The sequence below is a fragment of the Mus caroli genome, unplaced genomic scaffold (genome assembly GCF_978045245.1).
Source record: "Mus caroli unplaced genomic scaffold, Mus_caroli_1 scaffold_4, whole genome shotgun sequence".
Lineage (NCBI taxonomy): Eukaryota > Metazoa > Chordata > Mammalia > Rodentia > Muridae > Mus > Mus caroli.
The window spans coordinates 5,961,549-5,985,253 of record NW_028227259.1 but is presented as its reverse complement, the minus strand read 5'-3'; the positions used below and the strand labels follow the sequence as shown (position 1 = coordinate 5,985,253).

Below are 23,705 nucleotides of genomic sequence, written 5' to 3'. Positions count from 1 at the left end.
AAGGCATGAAGACCTAGGTTTGATCTCTCTCACTGAGTGGAGAATCCCTAAAAACTTTCCTGTTTAGGGGAGTAATCGAGTTCCTTGTGAGTCTTAGAAAGGCTTTTCTCTTGATATATGGTCTTGAAGAAGCAGCCTAAAGTCTTTCTGAGGTTTTAGCACCCAATCTTCTTATCCTTGCCTTAATCTTAGCCCCAAGGACACATTGTAGGGATGGTGCCTTAGGCTTGGTAGTTGCCTTGAGGCTGTTTCTTGGAAAATGATGGCCAAGCCAGTTAGTTCATTTGTTTCTTGGGCAACTCCAGTGAGCATATTGGAAGCAGTGTGTCCTTAGCACAGTGCTTCAAAGTGTAAGAATCTCAGTCCTTTCCTGGGTGGTTTGGTTAATGTGATACTTGGGCAAGGTAGTGTCTGCTGGTTTTTGTTATCACAAAGCTATTGCCAGGACATATTTTGAATATACAGTTAATTGTTCCTTAGGAGAGTCATATGTTTGGAATCTAGTGAACACTGTCTACTAACAAGACTGTATGTAGACTGGAAACATGAGATCACTTGGGAGTCACCACCACTCTTTTGAAGATTGAAGGGAGAGAAATCTGGAAAGATCTTCTCAGAGTAAAGTTAATAAAAACATAAAGGACTCCTGAGCATCGTGTGTTATGCTGAGGGACCGTAGGTAACTGTACTCATAATACAACCTAGGGACACTCTGATACTGTGTTGGGGAGCAAGGCTCTGGCCTGTGGAGAAGGTAAGTGTAATTGTTGAAGTTTGATAGGGCCATTGCAAAGTTACAACACAGTACAAGAGAAAGGGGCATGAGGAAGTTTATAGTATGTAGGAATAGGTGATTATCCTGATTATCCAAGAATATTAACTGATTAAGAGGACAAGACAGAGGTGAACAGCAATGAACATTCCCAATAAGGGGCTCAGTAGGTATAGCCTTGTTCTTACAGAGGTCTTAGGTTCAATTGCCAACACCATATGGTGTCTCACAGTCATCCCAGAGATCCTGTACTGTATTCTGATCTCATGGGCACCTGGCATTCATGTGGTACATGCCCTCATATAAAGGCAAAACCCTCCTATAAATTAAATAAATCTAAAATGAAAAAAAGCAATCAAAACATTTCAACTGAGAATTCTAGAGAAAATACTTGAAAATCCAAATTAGTGAATAGGTAGTGGATTGATTGAAATCAAGATTATCAAAGCATCAAAATATCAGAGATGTTTTTGACAGAAGATTTTCCTGCCTAATCATTAAAATAACAATACTTAGCATACTTTCACAAGAGTACAAGCAAAGAAAAACAGAATTGTATGAACTGTTTGTGGAGTAAGTTACATGGCGCCTTTTCAAGCAGTGCAAGTAGCTATGGATGCTTGATTGGAAAGGCTGCGAAATTCCTGAGCAGAGGGTTTTTCTTCGCTGTAATTAGTCTTGCTGTGATTCATACTGTCTTATCGCTTAGATTTTATAATCCAAGTGAAAATATTCCCTTGACATTTGAAAACTCGGAAGGCTTCAAATTTGTTTTTGAGGAACTAAGATCATTACTACTGCTGCTACAACTGTTGTTTTTCTAAAGCCTATTCCCTTTCTTTTTTAAAAATTTAATGAGATATTTTCTTTATTTACATTTCAAGTTTTATCCCCTTTCCCCATTTCCCCTCCGAAAACCTCCCTATCCTATCCTATGTCATTCTGTGAATTCTGCCTACATGTAACACAATTTGCCTACTACCTACCCATACATACTTGACATATCGCAAACGTTTTTATATACATATTTTAAGGCTCAAGTTTATTCATTTAAAAGTGGTCAGTGTTCACTAAAAATTGACTTATAGTCCTGAAATTTCTAATAAGATGACAAATGTCCTTATAGCTTAATTAACTTTTTAGGCTTTTTTAAAATCTGCAACATACAACCTGACACACCTTAGTGAGGTCTCCCCTAGAGCTAACAGGAGAGTGCAATCCCGGAAGTGGGCAGGCGTCTGGGAGAGTCAGAGTATCTGTCCCCCTTTGTAGCATGTATCAATTTCCCCTAGCACTACGAATGCTAGTCAATAGGGATGAAGCTTCTAGTAGATTCTAAGCTCAATTTTCCCCTTTCTAATGACATATATGTGATGTCTTCAGCAACAGGTTGTAGAGAGTAACCAATAGCATTGTCAATAGCCTGTGATGTTTTTAGGTACAAAATCCCAACACTGAGAACTCCTTCGACAATGACCGAAAAGGATAGAACCCATTCTTGGTCCTGGGGATTGTTTTTGGTAGCATGTGATGTCCATTTGGGTCATTCTTTCCTGCCATTTTATTTAACTCTATCTAAATTCATTTTGTACAGGCATGTATTTCAGAAAGCTTCTATAGTAGTAGGTTCCCTTATGCAAGATGGCTCAGCAGATAAGAACACTGGATGCTCTTGTAAAGGACCTGTATCCAATCCCCAACACCCACATGGCGGGCCACAACTCTAAGTCGAGATTCATGAGCTCTTTCATTCTCTTCTGGCCTCCATGGGCACTGTATCTATTAGTACACAGACACACATGCAGGTGAAGCACCAATACACATAAACTGAACTAAACAAATAGATAACTAATTACATGTACATCCAATCATACGAGAAGGTTGCAGAGCAGACTGTGAGAAAAACCAGCATCTAAATGGTTACAATGTTTTGCTTTTCCTTTCTCGTGTTTATTTGTGTGTGTCTGTAGCACTTGTGTGTCTGCACGTGGAGGGCACAGGACAACTTGGGAGAGTCAGTTGTTTACTTCCACTATGTGAATGCCAGGACTGAAGTTAGGTTGGCAGGTTGGCACCAGTGTCATTACCCACCGAGCCATCTTGCCGGCCCATTGTTCTCATTTTCTTTGCTCTTTCTTTTTCTGTGTATAGTAGACTAATAATTTGTGAGGAAAAAACATATATGATACATAAAAATGGTAAGAGGCAAAATTTTTGATAGAAAGCTGTAGTAAAAGAAAACAAAACAAGAAAAAACAAAACAAAACAAAACAAAAAGAAACCAAGACTAAAGTCTCTTGAAAAAGGAATCATGTGTCTGTAGTTTCCTTCCCCCAGTGCTGGGCGGGGGAATCGGCTGTGCTCCACCATGGGATCACAGGTGGTGGAGCAGTTCAGCTTCTATCTTTGTAGAAGCCCTAGCTGTCTAGCATATTCCCTCCCTGCCTGCCTGCTTCCTTCCTTCCTTCCTTCCTTCCTTCCTTCCTTCCTTCCTTCCTTCCTTCCTTCCTTCCTTCCTTCCTTCCTTCTTTCCTTCCTCCCTCCCTTCCTTCCTTCCTTCCTTCCTCTTTCCCTTTCTGTAAAATGTTGATTTTGTTAAAAATATGAATTAAACAATTATTAAAGGCGATCGATATGTGTGAACTTGATGCAAGTTTTCAAATGGGATATCTATTCTAGGCTAACCCACCCCCACTCCCATCCCAAAACACTGGGGGTCAAGCCCAGGACCTCGAGCATGCTTGACAAGGTGTTACTGAGTTATCGTCAACAGCAGGATCCTCTTTAATTGCCATTTCTCTTTCGTTGTTGTAGCGAGTTGCTGTCTTCAGGTTATGTAGAGAGACAGATTGAACATGGAGGCAAGGTCGTGGAGAACAAAGTAAGTAAAATTTCCTTCCTTTGTGGGGTATCTTGTTTGGGGTCCAGACTTCGTGCTTGCTAGATGTGCCTTCTACCAATTGAGCTGTGATCCTTAAATGAAAACTGTACCTGACTCAATGAATGCCTACAAGTCAGACTCTAAAAAGTCTCTGCTCAGTTGTCGTACAACAATCAGTGTAAAATCAAGGGTAGTATGTGTGATCTGGGGTATGAACATGAATGGGCAGAGAGGTGTACATTCACATAAAAATGAAATTACTGCTTTGGTAAATCGTAAAGACCTTAATTTTTAATTTAAAAACGTTAAAATATGTAGTTCAAAGACAGAGATGCACATAAAACCAGATAAGGACCAATGAGTCACCTTATAACTTCCATCCAATTTGAGCTGTAGAGCCTGGTCAGCAAGCCCACAAGCTCATGAGCCCACGTGTTGCTTTGCCCTATCCCCCCTCCAAGCCCCCTGCCCTTCCCCTGGCTCGCCCTGCTCCTGTACCAGGAGACCACCCTCACTGGGGAGCCTGCCCCCCCAGACCACCCTCACTGGTGAATCCCCCTCCCCTGAGTCCACCCTTACTGGGGAGCCTGCACAGCCCCCCCTTTCACCCTCACTGGGGAGCCTGCCCCACACACATCCCCTCCCTGGGGAGCCCACCCTCTTAGCACTGTCATTTATAGTTCCATGACCAAAGCTTCTGTCTAGTTTAGTTTTGTCTATTTGCCTTTAAAGTGTCTCAAGCTTATCATTTTGCTCTTTATAATTTACTTGAGGAAAGAAAATTGTTTATCTTATACAGTTTCTCATTGTCTGGATTTTAGTGTTGACTATAATTTTACATTAGGGCAAGTAAAATGCACCTTGGTGATTATCTTTAACAGAACAGTTGATTTTGCCTTTGGGGCCGTTTAGGTTTTACTGAATTCTTTTGCACAATCTCGACTTTCAAGTTCTGTTATAGCTGCTTTGATATCTTCTCCCTCCAAGGCTATAAAATATCCTTATGTACAAAAGAGATACATATTTTTATTCTTTTAATAAGACAAAAATTTCATCTTTAACATTTATTTATTTATTTAATTTATTTCAAAACTAAGTTCCAGGAGTGAGGGAGATGGCTCAGTCAGTTACATAGCTACCATTGAAAGCCTGAGACCTTGAGTTCTGATCCCCAGAACCTAGGTGAAAAGCCAGGCTGGAGGTACACACTTGTGGTCCATCCGATGAGATGATTTCTGGGGCGGGTGGCCAGCGAAATGTAACCGAATTGTTCAGCTCCATATTCATGAGTCTTAGATTTTGTCTTAAAGAGAAGGTGAAAGTGATTACAGAAGATTCCCCACATCAATGCCTCTGGCCTTTACCAGCACAGCATTCAAGTGTGTGTACACTCACACACACCAAAGCACACAGCCCCCTCACAGTAAGTATAAATGAAGGCCTGACTGTAACCCTGTGTGTAGAGTATAGGTTTTGTTTTTTTACATTTGATAGGAACTTATTTAATTCTTTTATGTTTACACCTGTGTTCCGATTAAATTGTTTTCCCTTATAAATAATGATAGCTGCCATTTGTTAGAGGCATAATGCTCCCTGCCTCACATACTCAATATAAATGTTCCTTAGAGATATGTATTATCTTCTTTGTAAAGGGGGTACAAAAATGAGTGAAGCAAGACAGGTTACAAAGTGACATACCGCATTGGAGTTTAAGTCCAAGCTCATCCAATGTTGACTTGTGTGAAGAATTGTGTAGATGTGTGCATTTATGTGCATATATTTTCATAGTTTTGTTTTCTTTGAAAGAGACACTCTGTAGTCTGGACTGGCCTTAAGCACACCTCAGTCATCTCCCTTCAGCCTTGCAAGAGCTCAAATTACTGGCACGGGCCACCATACCTGGCACCAGGAAATGGAAAGCACTTATGCATTAGGATCACAGGAAGGAAGTTTTCAGTCTTGAATGTGCAGAATGGCAACTGTGGATTTGGGAGAGAGGGAAATGGAAGCATTGAGGAGTGACAGATAGCACATTCCAAACCACACACTTTGCTGGTTTTAAGTCACAGGCTTTGTTACTGTGGTTTCTGGGTTTTGTTTGACTGTTTGTTTGCGCTCTCTCTCTCTCTCTCTTTCTTTCTCTCTCTCTCTCTCTCTCTCTCTCTGTGTGTGTGTTGTGGTATGTGTGTGGTTGCATACATCCCCATGCCTGAGTGCAGTGGAGGTACAAGATGACTTGTACAAAGCACTCCGTTCTCTCACTCCACCCTCTGGGGTCTTGGGACTGAACTCAGATAATCAGTCTTGGCAGCAATTGCCTTTTCCATAGAGCCGTCTTTCTGTCCCACCATTAAATATCTCCTCTTTGGCATACTATGATCTTCCTGAAGGTGCCAGCATTGCTAAATTCCTTTAGCATTCATTTTCCTAAATCAGATTTCCAGCTCATTTCTTTTTTCCTTGGAATCTTACCCAATTCTTTTTTTTGTTTTGTATTCTTTAATGAATAAGTGACAGTAAAAAGATACTGTAAGGACAGTTGTGAGAAATCATTTAGAAAAACATAAATGTGGTGACTGTTAGGAAAGCCGGCATCATCCTCACTTTGTATTTCCCATGAACCTAAGCAGCACTGATAGAGAACTGCCCATCATCTCCACAGCTCGTAAGGTTTCTCTATCTCCAAGAAACCCAGTTCCCAACCTTCCAGCAGTTCAAAAGCTTCCCATGTGCTGAAGGAATAGTATTTTAGACATGTATCTTAAGGTGTTTTATTTGTGAAAAAGAAATGCAGTGTTGTAGACATCTTTGTTAAGCCAAATACAACCAGTTTTCATAAATGATAGAATTCGGTTCAAAGGCATCATTCTTTCATGACATCTTATTATTTCTACTTTTTAAAATGTAATGACAGGATCATTTATCCTTTTATATGCAACTCAAATTTCACTGAGATTGTCTTATATAATTGAATAGTACAAAAACAAAACAAAACAAACAAAAAAACCCCAAGCTTGAATTATTTCTTTTGACCCTAGGAAGTACAAACTTAGGTATTAAACTGTCAGTGCATCTTAGAAACAAATTTGTTACAGCACAAAAGAACAACACAGGAGTCAGTCAGCTTTTGCTTGTCTTAGACATTGGATTCTCAAAACCACTCTAATCCTTCAGAATGCTGGTCAAGAACAGTAAGTAAGCCATTAAGTAGGAAGGAGAAACTGGACTCTGGTGTAAAGTGACTTTTGCTGCATGTGTTAACATAGAGGCATCCTCCCCATTGTGTCTATTGTAAGCAGACATAGGTCTTTTTCTCAAGTACTTTTCAGTGTATCTTGGACTTTGAAAGCTGCCTTTGAGATGCAATGCCCAGTGATCTAGGCCAGACTATACTCTTCAACCCTACCCTCCTCTCCCTTGACCTATCTCCCTTCCCTACCCTCTTCTTCCTTTTCTTTCTCTCATCTCTTTCTTACCGGCTTTACCATGTAGCTTAGGCTGGCATTGGGCAGTTTTCCTGATACATTCTCCTGTTGTGTGTGCCTTCATGCTTTGCTTAATAAACCTCATTACATGCCTCTCAGTGTCTCTCTCTGTCCCTCTCTTTCTCTTAAAAAACACACCAAACACCCTCCTTTTCCGAGGTACCTCTTTTACTTACAACTTTATCCTGTATTTGAGACCCTTGTTTTCTTGTCTAGAATCCTAAATGCAGTAGCTTTTCCAGACTCTTGGGTAATAATTAGTCACCTTAAGAGTCACTTAGTCATACTGGCTGGATATGCGAGATGATTGTAGAAAGGAATAAAAAATGGATCTATTTATAGAGGCTGTTACTTAAGCTTAAATTTAAATCCTGGGCTGTGTGGAGATAGGGAGGTGGCCATCCAAGTGGGAGAAGTTCAGAGACGTGCATTTTTAAGGCTGACTGGTAGCGAATGCCAACCAAAGATCCTCAGTCCTTGGAGGTGCTCTCTGTACTGACCTATGTCCCCAACCCTGTAGCATAAATTCTTTAACAATGTATAGGTGTGCAAAGAATATAAAATGCTTTCAAATAATTAATGAAGCAATGATAGGACAATTTGGTAGCTACCATGTATTGGAATCTGTAGTGACATTTTTTTTAAGCTGCACTTTGTGGAAGATTTGGGTTGAACACTCTTAGTACTGAACTTGAATTCTGAGAGCAGAACCTTTTTTGCAGGAGAGAAGACATGTTGGGCTATGGGAGATTCAAGTCATGACATGTCTAGCCACGTGCCCCACCTGAATTTAGAATAGAAAATCTTCAGATTACTGTGGTGGGCTAATGATTGAGCAAGTGTAGTGGAAAAACAAAACGATATGTAAATGAACATTGTTTTCCATTTAAGAGAGGCACATTCTGGTTTTATGAAATCAGAAAAAAATCTTCTAGTCAGTAGCAACTTGATTTCTCTCTATACTAAGACCAAAGTCTGTGATGACTTCAGCAATAGGGCCTTCCCATCAAGTTCTGGTGGGAACTAAAGACAAAAGCAATGGCCTGTATTGTTTTGGCAGTGTGTGGGACAGCTCTGGCCAACAGCTTAAGAAGAGTAGCTCACCCCTGACCCTGGGCTTTTCATTTGGTTATCCTTGGCTTCTGGGAGCTGCATTATCCCCTGGGTGGGGTAAGTTTAATTAAAATCATTTAAATGAATGCATACGTATACAAAAGGTTATGAGATAGCAAGTTTCCATATGGCTTTAAAAAAATTCTTATTATTAGTTATCCCTCCCCAATTCCCCTTCCGCCTTACTCTCCTATCCCTGTCCCCTTTATCAAGACAAGGCCTCACTATGTAGCTCACGGTAACCTGGACCTCTCACCATGTGGCCCAAGTGGATCTCAATTTAGGAGTGGTTAAGAGTCTACTACTTCTGCTTCCCAAGTGATGGGATCAGAAGCATGAGCTAATACACTTGGCTCTTAGGAAAAAAAATTATTTTTCTTTAAAATTTTTGAAACTGAGGCTCATGTGACTCTGGCTGGCCTTGCACTCAGTATGTGACTGAGGTTGGTATTAAATGTCTACTCTGGTTACCTTCATCTTCCCAGTGGTGGGATTGCAGACATGCATCAGTCTGCCTATCATTACGTGTGAGTGTGTGTGTGTGTGTGTGTGTGTGTGTGTGTGTACCAGTTAGAATGATTCTATAAGAATGAGATGTACACTTTCCAAATGACAAATGTAAAGTAGGTTTAATTTATGACCATTTAATAAATAAATAATTGAATTGAACTTCATGGTAGGTGGCAGAGGGGTTGAATTCTAGTATCTTTTTATTCAGAAACACTCTTAATGGCAAATAGGGCTGGTCCTGGAAGCCTTGTTCTTTGGGTCCTGTGGGCTTGACCTGACACTCATTTTTAAAACATTGATGTTTGAACGGATGAATGGAACTCAAAGGAACACTCAGTTTTCTCAGCCACTGGTGCAAGAACCATGTTATTTTCCAAAGGTATTTTAAAATCCTGAATTAAAGTATCGCTGGACTAAACAGTTTTGTTGATCAGTGAATTAGAATCTTGGGGCACTGATTCTTCTTGGCTCATAATTCACTATATAGTGGTGTCCTGTAGGAAAAGTAAACTTTAATTGACTTTCTAATAACTCAGGCTTCAAACTAAGTCTTGGTTTGGGGGTAAGTATGAGTCCAGTTATTTATTGCTAGTGGATTGGGAGAGTTAATGGCTTTTTCTACCTAATATAATCCCATTGTGCTCCCACAGAGAGGCTACTGTTAGCATGTTTTCTCCAGTAAATGAAACTCTTGTTCTCAATGGTATTGCATGATGGTTAGGGCAGCTATGGTGGCATACCCCTTTAATCCCAGCAGATAGATGAGGCTCTCTGTGATTTGGGGCCAGCCTGGTCTACATAGTGGGTTCCAGGTCATCGAGGGCTACATAGAAATACCTTGCCAGGGAAACAAAAAGACTATTTTCTTGTTTTACATTCCCCCAAATCATGTATTTTACCAGTTAATACTTATTATAATGCTGATGTTACTACTACAGAGTTCCTGTTGTCTTAATATTGACCTAAGATACATCTTGACCTGACAGTAATAGTAATAACTGGACTGAGGAATAATGAAAGAACTCACTATAGTTGGAGTAGTGCAAGTACGTGCTATGTACTGGATACTAGTGGGCAGGTTTTGCCCATGCATTAAGTAGTCTTTTCTTTGTTATCTTCAGTCTGCATGTGAAGAAACTGACACAGAGTTGGACACACTGGTCTAAGAATTTGGAGTCAAGAAGCCTGGTAGTAGGATTTGTGTTTTTATCCACCAAAGTCCAGAGCTCCCTGGAAACAATAATAGTGGAGGAATTAAAATGTAATTTTTCTGACTCTAGTACTTCAATAACATCTCCTTTGACAGTTGTATTTAGTAAGTTGTAATGTGGAGATGTAATTGGCTCAGATGAGTCTCAATTATTCTCTAAAGAAAATTTCCATTCTTCCAAAGAAGTCCATGTGCCTGCAATGGATGCCCTATATTCTCAACCATTTGTTCGTGTGTCTATTTTTAGCCCGGCTTTGTTCTCTACAGAAGTTAAATGGTGCATTGTTCGGTACAGGGGAGCATAGTGGCTTCCAAGCCATTATGTCTGAAATATGTTGCTGCTGTGCACACGGCAGACACATGCTCCATTCTCCAGCCCATCTTAGGCCTACATATACATTTATCTGCATCTGGAGAAAAGGTGAAATTTTATGAGCAAGAGTAATGAAGCTGAAACATATCATCATCTTGCCAGAAACTTGAAGAGATTTGATTACATCCTTGCCAAAGTGCTTTTAAAATGCCCACCCTCCTTCCCCACCCTCTCCCTTCTTCTCAACACACAAAGGAGCCACACAAATCTAATAAACGGATGGAGAAAATGTTTGGTCCTCCCTCACACGCATTAGCTATTCAGGTCAGTGAGCTCACTGTACTTTTTGTCTACTACCAAGCATCTGTGTATTTCGCATCTCCTCTGTGGGCTTGATGGGGTGCACACTTCCTCTCTGGCAGGCTTGTGCAAGCACATGCTCCTCCACCATTCTGTAATCAGCGTGGTTCAGGAAGGTCTCGGATTTCAGGACTTGATTCTCCTTGAGTTATAGGAAAAAGAATTCTTTGGGGATTAAGTGAATGTCCTTTTCCATTGGACTAAAGCGCGGTAGCTGTAGGTTCCTCATCATGCATCAGTTGCCTTAATGGACTTATAGAGATTACGAGTCATCTTAAGTCTGTACTCTAAAGAAAATATATTGGTCCATTACCAGTTGATGCAGGTCAGGTATCATAGTGCTGGGTGTACGAAAAATAAAGTGACAGCTGCTGGCAGCTTGAGTTCTGTCCCCAAGCTTGGCTCTCAAGCTTTAGTAGGGAGTCCCTGTTTTTTTTTTTTTTTTTCTCTAGTGTAAAGTTTCTCTTCCCAAAGAATAGATTTGATATATATATCCACACAAAGTAACACCAACTAATTTTGTTTTGTATATAGGTCTAATATAGCAACAGGAGCTTTTCTAGTTTAATTTTGAAACCAATCTTTTCATTATGAAGTGTCTTCCAGTCTACTCTTGGCAATTTCTTTTTGTATCAGAGTACACTGTTGTTAGAGTAATTACAATCAAACAGGAAGTTATTTTAGCTAGCTTGAAATACCACACACACACACACAATTCTCTTGATGTTACTCTAAGATATAATTATGTTCTCGTTCATTATTAAATTCTTGCTTTCCAGTGAGTATTATTATAAAATAGAAATACGTAGTAAAAACCGGAGAATCATTACCCTAGGAATTGAGCAGTTTGAATGTTTATAGGCATTTTGGATAGTAATTTATCAAGGGTCCAACTGGTTTGGTGTTTGTTTGTTGGTTTGTTTTTAGAATTCTTGCATCAGTGCAATAAGAAACGGCTTAGATGCAGGTGGACTTGATAATCCCAATAGGAAACTCTTACAAACTCAGACATGGTGTTTGAGAGGCTAGAACATTAACACTAGAGATTTATGTGAAAAAGGGAGAGAGCAGCTCAGTTTCTCAGCTGCTTTGCAATTCTTATTCCTTGTATAAATGTGAAGAGAGTTCTGGTCATCCATACAGCAGCATGCAGAACATAATGCTGTTCTTGCCCTCATGAAACTTGTCTTTAAGGAGTTAAAGGTATCTTTTAATTATTTACCCCCCATTTCCTGAAAATTATATGTTTAGGAAGTGATTTATAACAGACTGCACGTTGTTGTGTGTGTACTTTGTGGTAGGCTTGATCTCATCAGACTGGTGGGTCAGAGAAGATATGTTAATTCTTCAGTACTGATCCTGAATACAGGACCTTTCCTGAGTGTGATAGGCAGATCCTCTCCCAGTGAGCTGCACATCAGCCCCAAGGCGTGCTTCATGAAATGATACTACATTCAAAGTTTGAATAATAAATATTTGGCAGGTGAGATGGAAGGAAGGTTCTCTGGCAGTACAATTAGCATATTCCGAGGCCCCCGAGACCTCGATGCAGGATGTCATAACATGTGAACAGAAAGAAATCAGAAGGGTGGGCAGTAAGCATAGAGCAGGAGGATCGGGAGGACTGGGTGGACCAGGAAGACCGGGAGGAGGAGGGATGCACATGGATCCATATGTCTCTCACTCTTGTAGCCCTCTTTATCTCAGGAAACATGAGATAAACTGCCTCGGTCTCTGGAATGCTGAGTGTTAGACTGATGATCCCAAGGTATTCCACATCATAGAAGCAGGTTGGATGAGGTCTATTTTTGAGGACATGCTATCTTTCTCACTAAGTAAAAATTTACAAATGTCCTCAGTAATGTTAGCAGATGTGACCACCTCAAGGCAGATCTGTAGTTTGCAAGCATAAACACTCAGGCACTATGAATACTGTTAGCACAAGCTGGGTGAACCTTAGCTTCTGATTGTACCGGTTAATATCTGAGGCCCCAGACAATTTACTGATACCTGTGTGCTTTATTCTTCTTTTCTCCTACAAAAGAGGAAGCAAAGAGGCAAACAAAGCTCTGGCCGTGGAAAGAACACTATAAATGTCAGTGCGGGCTTAGGAGTAAGGCCAAGTCGCAGGGTGCAGAGGGTGTCTGGGCACATCTGTGGTGGCTTTTGACCATTTTAACTGTCAATTTCCAAACTTCTCATGACACAGGCATCAGGTCAGCCATGGCCGTTCCCTTTGCTTCGATGACCTGTGTATGTACCATCTCACTTAACGTGCATGCTTAGAATACATGCTAGTCCATGCCTGTGGAATGATACAGATAGACTGGATTGCCCATGTGCTAGAAGTGTGGTTTCTCCTGACCTCCAACAGTGTGGGTGCAAAGGTCCATTTGTGAGAGATCTGGGTGAATGTGTTATTTCTCCTGCTATAAGGATGTTTCATGAATGTGAACAGGAGCAGGTAGGAAGCCATATGCTCACCCCTGGAAGTGTACCTTCTTTCCCAAGGATGGCTCGCTAATGCTCAAAATTTTAGAGACACTTTTTAGTCCGTTTTAAATTCCAACCTACAAATTATGACCACTTGAATTGGTTTGGGATAAAATTTCTGTAATTTAACATATTTCACACATATCAAAATTATGTCAAATATTTTTAAAAGAAACCTATGTGAGATATGATGTATTACATTTATCATATTACATGTTTTACTACATTGTTTCCTTTCTCTGTCTCTCTCTCTTTGTCTCTCTCTCTCTCTTTGTGTGTGTGTTTGTGGTATGCATGGTGTGTAGTATATGTGTAGTGTGTATGCATTTATATGTGTGACACATGAGTCGTGTGGTGCATGTGTGTGATGTATATGTGATGTATGTAGGTTCTATAGTGTATGTTGTGGTGTGTGTAGGGGTTATGTGTAGGAAGGACAGTGGGATGGAAACCATCACTTTGTGCATGTCGCATGCATTTTTCCTTCGAGCTCCATCCCTCATAGGTTCACCAAATCTACCTGTGCTTCCTGACATCTGCTTTTCTTGAATCCTTGTTTCTACTCTTCCAGTTTTGTCTTGCTGTATTTATTCTTTATTCTTTTGTTGAATGAGCCATATTAGTTTAGTGTATTTAATAAATAACTTTATTTTCTTTAGTATTGTTTACTTTCCAATAATGTCTCCTCTTATCTTTCCTCTGATTTCCTTCTCCTGGTATCTTTTCCACAACAGACTCAGTGATATGTACCTGTAATTCCATCAGTCAAAAGGCAGAGGCAGGAAGGTTACTATAAATTTGTGGCCAACCTAGTGTCTATAGCAAGTTATGTGCTAGCCTGGGCTACTTAGTAAGCCCTTGTCTCATAAAATGAAACAAGAAGAACCACAACAAACCTTCCCTGTGGTTCTGTGTGTGGCTGAATGAGTTTAATGTTTAACCAACCTACTAAATAACGGTTTCCTTCTGTTCTATTTTTTGTAAACATCCAGCATCCAACTATGTAAACTGTACTTTTCTTGTTTTCCAACTCCTCTTTTTGTTTTTGAGACAGTCTAGATGTGTAGTCTTAAACTTCTGAGCTTAAGAGAGCCTCTCTCCTTATCTGCTGGTTGCAGATGTAACAGGCCTGTTCCAGTGAGCTCAGCTATAGTACATTCCTAAGCTACATTCTAGCAGCACCCTGGGACGTTGGCTACATAGATTAGGTTACTTGGGCTCTTTGCTTGACTCATACATTATTCACACCTTTAGAAGTATCGTTCAATTGTTTAAAATTTGTATATTTAGCATTCTAAATGTTCCTTTATTGTAAGTGCAGTCTACAAGATATTGGCTCTTTAGATGTTGGCCTGGTATTTAAAGGGAGTAAAAATGTTGATAATCCTTAAGTGTCTAGATAGCTTGTAGATCAGGAAAGAGGAGGTATGCTGATTCATCTCTCTCCTTCATTTTAAAGGATAATAATGCCAGTAAGATGAATGGCCAACTCATGCCTCTAGGACAGTTTATGAATAAAAAGCACCTTTTTTTTCTTGCTCAGCATCTTTCAAAATCCAACACACCCTTGAATGCCTACTTGCCTTTCTCCACCGACATTGAGATCTTCCTCCCCTTATTAAGGCAACACTGTGCCTTGCTCTGTCCCAGGTGACTCCACAGTCATTCAGGGAGGGGAGGCGGGACTTGGATGTTTTAGGACTCAGGGTACAGGAAGGAAGGGAGGTGCTGCAAGGGAGCCTGTACTTGGCTGCCAGAAAGAACCTCTTCATCTTCCTTTCTACAAAGAAGTAGTGGACAGAAGAATGATCAAATGGAGGTGACGTTAAAGTGAAAGAAATACAGCGGAAAAGCAGAGAAAAAAGCTATTTTCATCTTCCTCATTACTTCAGATTCTCAAATAGTTATAACAGTCCTGTTAATGTTTTCATTGACTTACATGTTTATTTTTGTTTTATTGAAATAGGATGTTGAAAACAAGGTTGACATCAAACTTCCTATGTAGCTAAGAATGGTCGTGAGCTACTGACCTTCTTTCCTGTCCCTTTTTTTTTTAAAAGATATTTTCTTTATTTACATTTCAAATGTTATCCCCTTTCCTAGTTTCCCCTCCAAAAGTCCCCTATCCCTTTCCCCCTTCCCCATGCTCCCCAACCCACCCACTCCTGCTTCGTGGCCCTGGCATTCCCCTATACTGGGGCATAGAACCTTCACAGGACCAAGGGCCTCTCCTCCCATTCATAGCTGACTAGGCCATCCTCTGCTACATATGCAGCTGTAGCCATGAGTCCCACCATGTGTTTTCTTTGATTGGTGGTTTTGGACATAGTACTACCAGAAGATCCAGCAATACCACTCCTAGGCATACCTAGAAGATGCTCCAACTTGTAATAAGGACACATGGTCCACTATGTTCATAGCAGCCTTATTTATAATAACCAGAATCTGGAAGTAACTCAGATGTCCCTAAACAGAGGAACGGATACAGAAAATGTACATTTACACAATGGCATACTACACAGCTATCAAAAACAATGAGTTTATGAAATTCTTAGGCAAATGGACGGATCTAGAGGATATCATCCTGAGTGAGATAACCCAATTACTTGTACCTCTGAAAGCTTATAGGAGAGTGATACAGTGCCTGCTCCCCTCTTCTCCCCTCCCCTCTTTTACCCTTCCTTTTGTTTCATTCTTTCATAAGAAAAATAACTAACAGAAATCTTTTCTTTCTTTATTTTAGGGAAGCCTAATAAGCTTTCTTTTTCTATGTGTCTTTATCATCTTGTTCATATTCAAATACCTTATAAAGTATAAGGTTTCAAGTAATTTATATCTTTTATGCTAAACACTTCATGTATTGCAACACATTGAAATTTTGTTATTTATAAAATGATGCTATGGTGTGGTAGTTTCCTAGAAATAGTTATCATTTCATGGGTTTATAATTACATAGACAGTGTACCTGGCCCATGTCCATTTTCCATTCTCCCAATTTAGAAACATGGCTGAGCGGACCTGGTAAGAGCCATCTCTGCACTGCAGTAATTCATTACAGAGAAGCTCTTCATGGGAACCTAAAACATTCAGTAGCAGTATCAGGCAACTGAAGAAGAATTTCTCTTGATTTGGAATCTCTGTTTGACTTAATCATAGAACGGGAGAGCTGCTTGCTCATATTATTTAGTAAAAATGAATGAGGACTTATATGTGTGTATGTATGTGAGTGTGTATGTGTATATGCATGTGAGTGTGTATGTGTATATGTGTGTGAGTGTGTGGGCATGTGTATATGTGTGTGTATGTATATACATGTATGAGAGTATGTGTGTGAGTGTGTATATATGTAAATGTGTGTATGTGTATATGCATATATGTGAGTGTGTATGTGTGTGTATATGTGTGAGTATGTATGTGTGAATGTGTGTCAGTATGTATATGTGTGTGTGTGTGTATATATATATATATATATATATACACACACATACATATATGTGTATGAGTGTGTGTGTGTATATGTGTATTATATGCAGATGTGCTCAGAGGAATAGGGTTGATCTCAGTTGCTTCTTACCTTATACATTGAGCTAGTATCTCTCACTTGAGCTCTGTAGTCATGTGATTTCACATCACTGTATTGACATGGGTCCTGGGATGTGAACTTCTGTCCTCAGGCCTGTGCATCAAACATTACTGCTGAGCTATCTCCCCAGGCCCTAGCTGAGAATTGCATTTTCCTTCTTAAAGATTCATTAGTTTGTTTTGTTCATTATGCATGTGTGTATGTGTATGTGTGTTACCTGGGTGGGTGCACAGGCCCAGGGAGCTCTGAGGGTGACAACTGGAGTTACAAGTAGTTGTGAGCTACCTGACTCGGGAGAGTAAGAGTGGGGCTGGGAACCAAACTCAAGTCCTCTGCAGGAGAAGGAAGAGCTCTTCTGGTTTGTTTGTTTTGTTAAGACAACAGTTTTTATTCCCTGTACAGTATTCCACTCAGATGAAACCAGCAGGCTACATGCTGCTCAAGAACAGCCCCCGAGAGTCTGGAAGGTACACCACGCCTCAGTTCTCTTTCTGTCTTCTGTATACAGTCAGCAATGTCCATTCCCAATCAGATCTCAGACCAATATGGCAGGTAGGCAATGGGGTTCCGACAGAAGGGAGCTATAGCAGCTAACCTTCCAGAGTCCCATCACCCCAGTCAGTGTTACAGTTCTCCTCAAAAGGTCTCCAAGACAAGAGAGGAAAAAGAAAAAGAACATGAAAATAAAATCCTAGGCCAACAGCCAGAGGAAGCTTGGAATAGGAAGGAAACCAAATGAATGAATGAATGAATGATCATCGACTTCCAGGCTAGAATGTGCCATCTATCAAAACCAAAATAGAACACCCAACAGATAAAATAACTTAAAGCCATTTTCTTTTAATTGCATCAACTCCAATCCTTCTGCAGGTTACCATGCTGACTGTACACACATCTACAGTTTGTCTGGTTGTCGCATTGGTTGTGTGTCCTGTGTGAGAGCTTAGCTTTGACAGAGTTAAGTCTAAACAAAAAAGAAAGGCCAGTTCACTTGGGAGTTTTAATAAAGGAGGTAGAAAATGTGGCTCAGCAATTGGCCCTGTAGCCTCTTCCATGGCTCAGCAATTGTCCCTGTAGCCTCTTCCAAGGCACTGTTCATAGAAAGTGAGGGATGGGATCAAGGAAGAAGAGTAGGAAACCAAACCCAGGCAGATTTTATGTAAAAGCATTTGGTACCCATGGCTATCATGGTAGGTCAGCAGTGGTCTGGTCTCGGGATCCTGCTCTATGATATGGTCCAGAGATATTCTACAGCGATATCTAGGGTCAAGTGTTCTCCAGGCAGAGGGTCTCTTCGCAACATCAGCATCTCATTAGATGACAGCTGGCCCAAAGATGCTGGTACATGGGAGTGGCCGTTGAATTGTTTTGGTGTTTTCTTCATTAATGAGGCCTTGCCATGAGTTTCTGGAGAGCAACCTGTAGTATTGGCCATAGCTAGATTGTTTCTTGGCCAAATGTAACCCAGCTCTGGTACTAGAAGTTTTATTTGGTGACAAGATAGTCCCAGTTAGGGCTTTCCCTGTTATTTGACAATTTCATTTAGATCCCTTTCATATATTTATATATTTTTAAAGCTTCTCCTATATTAGGTTTTCATGATGTCTATTTTTAAAAAGTGGCTATTATTCCAATGTGTAATATACCACATTTTTTTCATCAGTTCATCTGTCGAGGGACCTCTATGTTGTTTGTAATTTCTGGATGTTATAGAGCATCAATGAACATGGTTGAGCAAATGTGTCCATGGTAGGATGAAGTGTCCTTTTGGGAATATGCCCAGGAGTAGTATAGCTGGATCTTGAGGTGGATCGATTTCCATCTTTCTGGGAATCAGCCACACTGATTTCCATAGTGACTGTACAAGTTTGTGCTCCCAGTAGCAATGCATGAGTGATCCCTCACTCATGAGGGATCTCCAGCATGAGCTGTCATTTGTTTTATTGATCTTATCCATTCTGATGGGTATAAGATGAAATTTCGAAGAAGTTTTGATTTGCTTTTCCTGATGACTAAGGATGTCGAACAGTTAAGTGTTTCTCAGCCATTTGAGTTACCTCTTTTGCGATTCCCTGTGCCCCCTTTTTAATTGGGTTATTTGTTTTCTTGATCTCTAGTTATTTTTTGCCTTTGAGTTCCTTATTGACTGATGATAGCTGCATGTAATCATGATGTAAATGTTGTGTAATCAATATGTAACTATTAGATTACTGCAGACCAGAGATATAGCATATACAAAACCTTGACGGCAGTCCCGAGGACCAAAAGGCAATAAAAATATATTTAAAAATCCCCATTCTAAACAATAATATATTCTCTCTCCCTCCCTCCCTCTCTCTCTCACTTTCTCTCTCTTTCTCTCTCTCTCTTTCTCTCTCTCTCTTTCCTTCTCTCCATTCCCCCTCCCTTTCTCTATCTCTCTCTCATTTGATACTGGTTCTTTCTATATAGTGCAGGCTGGCCTGAAACTTTTAATCCTCATGCTTTTGTACTGCTAAGTGCTGAGATTCCAAAAGCACATCTGGCTTTTGAATTAGTCATAACAAAGAATGAGATTCATACCTCAAGAGACATTTCAGCATCCCTCACTGGGAAATGTGACCAGACGATTCCTCAGCACTTCTGCATGATCTCTGTCCCTCTCCCTTTTCTTCTCTCCCTCTCTCTCTCCCCCTCTCCTTCACTCCTCTCTCCCTCTCTTTTACCTTTCCTTTCCCTTTTCCTCCTTCCTTCCCACTCCCATGTACACACACACACACACACACACACACACACATTTTTGTAAACTTCATCTTGTTGTGTTTTAGAATTCCCTGGTGGGGTTTCTTAAGTAGCTATGATGCCTGTTTTATTGATGAGCAACCTGAGATTCAGAGCATGTCTCTCTTTAAAAGAATGCTTGGGATTATGAATATGTATCAAGCATATACTTTGAAAAAGATATGGTCTGCCTGATTAAATAAGACAGAAACAGGCATGCAGGAAGAGAGATAAATATTTAAAATTAAAATATCTAGAAGTTAGCAGGGAATAGTGAGAAGCTGTCTGAAAAAGCTTTGGGAGAATGAGACATTTCAAAAGCAGTGGCCTGTCTGAAGTTGAAAAGTTACTGCATTTCCATTTGAAGACGCAGGGGGCAAATGGCTGTGATGCTGATGCTCTGTTCAGTGGGTTTCCTGCTTTGTGATTTTGTCCTTTTCTAATCCAGGCCACGTAAATTCCTTTTAGGTTATCATCTCAACTTGTTTATAATGAGTTGTCTTTTTCTTTTGAGATCGTGTGGACTAATAAAAGTTTCAGCACAACTTTAAATTTCAGAAATAAATGGTAGTTTTGAGTTTCCTACAATAAAATTTCAGTATTTTTTTATCCAATTAAACCAATTAATAGATACAAAGATGCAGATTTTCTTTTAAATAGTATTAATTATTTAAAACTAAACATCTGCATGATTATGACTGTTAGTGTATTCAACAGTATGAAGTAAGTTTGAAGCACAATGGTTATTTCTTGAACAAATAACAGTGAGAAATAGCACTATGCCTGGCAGACAAAGTGCCCATCTCTGTGAGGAGACACTGGAATTTCTCCTTCCTGCAACATCTGACTTAGATTATTGGATATGATATATAATACTTCCATAGCAGCTGGTTCCTTAAAGTCACATGAAGGTCTAGAGAAACTTCAAACGTGGTTAGACTTGAGAAAGTTGGTGTGAAGTCGGTGAGTGTGATTGACACATGTGATTCTAATTTCATATACACACAGATACACACCATAGCATTTGTGTGGAAATCAGAGGACAACTTTTTTTTTAATTATTTATTTTCTTCATTTACATTTCCAATGCTATCCCAAAAGTCCCCCCATACCCTCCACCCCCACTTCCCTACCCACCCACTCTCACTGCTTGGCCCTGGCGTTCCCCTGTACTGAGGCAGATAAAGTTAGCAAGACCAATAGGCCTCTTAGAGCACTGATGGCCGACTAGGCCATCTTCTGATACATATGCAGCTAGAAACAGGAGATCTGGGGGCGGGGCGGGGTACTGGTTAGTTTATATTGTTGTTCCACCTATAGGGTTGCAGACCCCTTTAGCTCCTTGGGTGCTTTCTCTAGCTCCTCCATTGGGGGCCCTGTGATCCATCCAATAGCTGACTATGAGAATCCACTTCTGTGTTTGCTAGGCCCCGGCATAGCCTCACAGGAGACAGCTATATCTGGGTCCTTTCAGCAAAATCTTGCTAGTATATGAAATGGTGTCAGCATTTGGAGGCTGATTATGGGATGGATCCTCGGTTATGGCAGTCTCTGGATGGTCCATCCTTTCTTCTCAGCTCCAAACTTTGTCTCTGTAACTCCTTCCATGGGTGTTTTGTTCCCAATTCTAAGAAGGGGCAAAGTGTCCACACTTTGGTCTTCGTTCTTCTTGAGTTTCATGTGTTTTGCAGATTGTATCTGATATTTGGGTATTCTAAGTTTCTGGGCTAATATCCACCTATCAGTGAGTCATATCTTGTGAGATCTTTTGTGATTGGGTTACCTCACTCAGGATGAGGCCCTGCAGGTCCAGCCATTTGCCTAGGAATTTCATGAATTCATTCTTTTTAATAGCTGAGTATTACTCCATAGTGTAAATGTAGCACATTTTCTGTATCCATTTCTCCATTGAGGGGCATCTGGCTTCTTTCCAGCTTCCTTGGTTCCATACCCAATGTTGGGATGCCTGGATCTCAAGGAAGCCATGGTTTCATATTTTGAGCAATCTTTACACTGTGTGTAATTATGGTTGTATAGATGTTTGCTCTGCCAGCGGTGTGCAGGAGTTGCCAATTCACATGTATTCAACTTTTTTGTCTTTTTTTTTTCCCGAGGCAGGGTTCCTCTGGAAGATTTGTGAGGGCTTCAGGATCTCTTTCAGTGTGAATGTAGTAATAATGATGCTTTGGAGACCTGCAGCAGAGCTGTAGGGCTAAGCTGTCTCTGTCCACTTTGTATTTGCTTATGGACTCCAATGGACACTCATGGCTTATCAGTTCTGTTGCTACCTCTAACTTGATCAAACATATCTATTGATCACGTGCAACATGTCAGGTCCTCTGGTCCTTGCACTGCCTTCAGGACCATTGACTTCCGGCTGACAGGTAAACCTGGAGCCAGCCAGCTGAATTGACATTCTCACGGTGCATGAAGGTTCGCTAAAGTCTGCTGTTGCTTCTCACATTCCTTGGTAATCACTAGCACTCCATGGATCTTTGATCCAGGGGCTCTGAGTCCTGTGGAAAGGAATACACTGGGCCACGGCTATTCTGGGACTGGTGCCCAGCATGGGTATCCCTACATGGCATGGACAGAATGAACAAAGGCAGAACTCCTTGCCAGAATTGGCATTCAGTCCTCAAGGAAAAACGCCTTCTTTCTTTCTTTCTTTCTTTCTTTCTTTCTTTCTTTCTTTCTTTCTTTCTTTCTTTCTTTCCTTCCTTTTTTCCTTCCTTCCTTCCTTCCTTCCTTCTTTCTTTCTTTCTTTCTTTCTTTCTTTCTTTCTTTCTTTCTTTCTTTCTTTCTTTCTTTCCTTCTTTCTTTCTTTCTTTCTTTCTTTCTTTCCTTCCTTCCTTTTCCTTCCTTCCTTCCTTCCTTCCTTCCTTCCTTCCTTCCTTCCTTTTAAACTAGTTCATTAATGGATGCAAATTATAGGTAGACAAAAGGGGTAAAAAAAAAATAAATAAAAAACAAAAAAACAAAACAAAACAAAAAAAACAACAACAAAAACCAAGTTGAGTTAGTGCGGTAGGTGGGTCCCTCTGGTACCTCCTGAGGAGGTTAAGTCCTGTGGAGTCTCAATGATTGACAGCTGTGGAAGAAAGAGCGCCACATCTACCTGTCCACATGACATCAGCACACAAGGCATGGCCAGAACCCCTTTGACATCTGCATTCTAATGGCCACAGACTCAAAATAATTCTACCAAGTTGGCCTGCAAGCATGCCTTCTATTGTCCTTCGTTATTCTTGCAACTTTCTCTAGCTATCCTGGTGGAGTCACAGCTCTGCCACTCCACTGTAACCACCATTCTTCCTGGGATCTGAGCAGGCCTCCCGTGTCAGCCAGCACTGTGCACACTTGAGCATTCATGCCTCATCCAGACCAAGAGCCTCCCCTTTGTTCAGCTCCTGTTGTAAGACTCCGGGGAGCCTTAGCCTACCAGAGACCCCTGAGTGAACCACATGGAGCCTGGATGGATGCAAAAAGCAAGAGGAATTTATTGTTCCAGTGCACAGGGTTTATCCCAGACCCAAAGGAGAGGTGCCGACCCCCAGTGCCCATTCAGTGAGTTTTTATATTCCAGAGGCAGAATAGACCATCAGCAACTTTTCCTCTACTTTCAACCTGTGATTTCAACAGAGCATACCAATGGCAAAGTCACCTGGAATTCCTACCTGGCTCTGTGCTCTTCTGCTCTGGTCTGTATCTTCAGCACACTGCTCTCCACTCTCTGGTATCATCATCCTCCAGGGACCACAGTGCCTGCAAGAGCACTGGAAACACACAAAAGGAAGGGCCCTGTTAGGAGAAATCTCCATGACCCATGCTGGTCTGTGCTGGCACTGTGCTGGCACAGGCCTTCAGGCTGATTCTTGCAGAGTAATCCATTGCTCCATTCACACACCCTTTTCTAGCACCCTTGCCCAGCCTCAGGACACTGTCTTCTGCTGTCAGCATGTCAGGACTCCACTTAGGAGGGAAGACAGGATTGGATTTTTCTCTAAGACAGTAGCTACATTGCCACCAAACCCCTGAGCATGGATGCTAGTAATTTGTTGAGGTAAGGGGACAGTTTTAAAAGTACAAAATAACCATGGGCTTTCCCACCTACACACCAGTTCCTGAATAATTACTTGGAGGCTTATTATTAATGTAAAAGGCCTAGGCCACAACTTAGGCTTGTTTCCTGTCTAGCTTGTAACATGTTTAACCCACTAAAACT

At 40.8% G+C, this 23,705-nt stretch overlaps 1 pseudogene across 1 annotated transcript in view; it reads left to right on the top strand.

Moving 5' to 3' along the window:
• LOC147004892 (protein DBF4 homolog A-like) overlaps positions 1-23,705 on the top strand; it is a 203,279-nt pseudogene that overhangs the window by 65,360 nt on the left and 114,214 nt on the right. Inside the window, exon 3 of the transcript XR_015046885.1 lies at positions 3,587-3,653. The product of XR_015046885.1 is annotated as a protein DBF4 homolog A-like (transcript). The remainder of the gene's footprint in view (positions 1-3,586; positions 3,654-23,705) is intronic.